This window comes from Anopheles marshallii, chromosome X, assembly GCF_943734725.1.
Source record: "Anopheles marshallii chromosome X, idAnoMarsDA_429_01, whole genome shotgun sequence".
In the NCBI taxonomy this organism is placed as follows: domain Eukaryota; kingdom Metazoa; phylum Arthropoda; class Insecta; order Diptera; family Culicidae; genus Anopheles; species Anopheles marshallii.
The window spans coordinates 18,497,988-18,501,029 of record NC_071325.1 but is presented as its reverse complement, the minus strand read 5'-3'; positions in this window follow the sequence as shown (position 1 = coordinate 18,501,029).

Below are 3,042 nucleotides of genomic sequence, written 5' to 3'. Positions count from 1 at the left end.
TAAGGCCTAACAATAAAAAGTGTATTTTAAACAAAGTTCGTATCATCCTTCATTTTACTTTTATGTTTCGTAATTGGGTCTTTCCACAAATATGGCACATGTAAGTAACATCGGTGTGGTTTACGCATTTATTTATTTTTTCTTCGTAAGAACAGTAGAACGGAATATGGCCATATCGACATATTATTGTACCACGTAGCCGGATAGTCTTCCTACGGGGGACTGTTCCAGATGGGATTTTGGTCCGGGCCGTTCGTGTGCGCCGCTACCATTTCAAGCATTTTGTTCAAAAAATTAGTTTTATTCTTTCAATTAGTTATAGATAGAAGTCAGTAACGGTTGACAAATACATACATTCTATAGTTATTTTAGATATTTACAATTTTTATGATTGGGGCGATTCTTTCTTTTAGAAGCTATATAATTGATGATACTGAACACGAATCAGTTGTTGATAAATCACTAGCCTTATTGAACCAATAACGAGTTAAATTGAGAGTTGTTGACTTTTGTTAGACGTACAATTGATGTGAAATCACCACTTTTCTAGCAAAAAAAAAAAATCATAGTGTTTTTCACTCCTATACTATTCTGCACAATAAATAAGGCGACATTCGATCTCAAATGACACGCGTCAAAGAAATTGACGGTTTGTTATTTTTTTACTGTCAATAGTAGTGTTATTGACTTGCCTGCCAAATTACACGTCAAAACATTCATATGGGCAGGATATATCATTTGTTTTGTGACACATTATCTCACCATCTTAACACATCTCCTCACCCCGCACGATTTCATTAACCCTATTCCTGGCAAACGGCTACCCGGGTAGCCCAGCCGTTTTTTATTCGCTTATAACTTTTTTTCTAAGAATAGTAGCTATTCAAAACTTGGAATTTTTTACATAAATGTATGTGTTGCATTTTTTTGAAATTGTTTAATCACTGTTTTTAGATTATTTTTTTCAATACCCCTATTACTGGCAACCGGGCAGGTAGCCAGAAAGTTTGGAGGCTTATAACTTTTGTAAACGTAATCTAATATCGAAGCAATGTATCGATGAAAATTAATTTAACTATTCTAGTTTATATTGCAAGTGATTTGTCTCCCCAACTCAAACCCGTTTTCATCTTATGACTCTTTAAAGTTGACATGATTTTTTCGAAAAAAATATAAAATGTCAAAAATAATTATTTAAGTACTTTATACAATTTCTACAATAAATTGCTTTTCATAGTCGTTAGAGCTGGGTGCCAGGAGTCTAGCAGAATTTTAGGGAAAGTAACTAAAAAGTTATATTATTTTAGATTTTAAATAAAACCGTTAGTAACGAATCAGTATTTTTTTATAAAAATATTTTTTGTATAATTTTGTTTGTATGGAGTTATTTTGTATATTATTATAGCAAATTTTTTACATATATTTATGAAAAAGATTGAAAACAAAGTGAATTTGATGTTTTGTGTGTTATTTTATATTGGGAATGAGTTTAACAATGTAGATGAGTTTTATTTAACGGTTTTAATCCACAGTTAATCCAAGCACCTTTAAGTTGTTACTTACTTTGAGTAAAATTCTGAAAAAAAAAATTTTAGACCTGTGGTACACAACTCTACTAACTATCAAAAGCATTTTGTTGTGAAAATTTAATAAAGAAAAAAAATATTTTTGATGTTTTGTCATTTCATCGACAGAAATCATGTCAACTTTAGTTTTAAGATACAAACGGATTTGAGTTAAGGCGACTTTTGAATAACAATGTAAACTAGAATAGTTAAATTAACTTTCATCTATACATTGCATTGAATTTGAATTACGTTTACAAAAGTTATAAGCCTCCCATCTTTATGGCCACTCGGGTAACCCGGTTGCCAGGAATAGGATGTTTTTTGGTTGCCAGTGATAGGGTTAAGGCCGAATCCACACGGGCGGCCGCGTATAACTTGTATGGCTGGGCACACATGTACGTCCACTGGACGTCCGAAATCCACGAAGTCATACAATAATTCAAAAAAATTGGGTCCTGCCGTCCACAAAGCGTCCACAACGCAGGAAGTGAAAGAGGAATCGGAAATAATTCTCTCGAGAGCAGCCTACTTGCTCTCACCCGCTTACGCAGCCTTGCTGTTGTAGAGTAAAAAAGGATGGATTGCAAACAGATGGGTTATGATCGAACCGTTGTGAGAATTAGCTAGAAAAGCATTATTTTTTTGTGATGGAATGTTTATACACTACATACATGTTGCGAAGCGGTCCCGCGCGAATGTAGAAGGCGAATGAAGCTGCCCAGCTTAAAGTCTCTATAAAAACAATAAACAACAACCCCAACGAAATTTGGTAACAATATTATTATTTTCAATAACTCAATATTTGCAATGGTTTATCTAAAACCTATATTAAACATATAATTATACGAACAAATTTTAGACTAGGCGAAATAAGCACACGAAAATGCTCGGTAGTACTGTTTTTTTTATATTTATCGGCATAAATAGAAGGTTTAACTTTGCTCATTATCATAAACCATTTCCAAACCAACCATTAGTTTCACAGAAAAATGTTTATCGATTTCTACAACTCTTTTTTGTCTAACGTCAGCATATAAACGTATTCGTTTAGTTCAAAACGCAAAGAAAATGTTTATGAAAGGAACTAGAGGGTAAGATCCTACATCCTCGCTCAATTTTACGTATGCTTCTATTAGAATGACGCGTACGGAGCATACGGGCTGATCGTACGACAAACGCTGTCTCGCTTGTGCGTACGGTAAAGGATAGGCGTTTATGTTCGGATTTGCACGAAGTTAAGGTAGCCGGACACGCTCGTCGCCGGCTTGTATCCCAGATATGCGGGATACGAGCCAGCGACGCAGCTGACAGCTCAGCGACCGCAAAGGTTATACACAGTTACATGCAACTGTGACCCTCACAGTTGCGTTTAAAAAACAGGCCTTTGTGATCGAAGAACTGTCATCGGTCAAAATTTGACGAAAAAAAAGGACGCAAAATAAAATGAGACCACACCCCTGTACCCCTGTGGTTG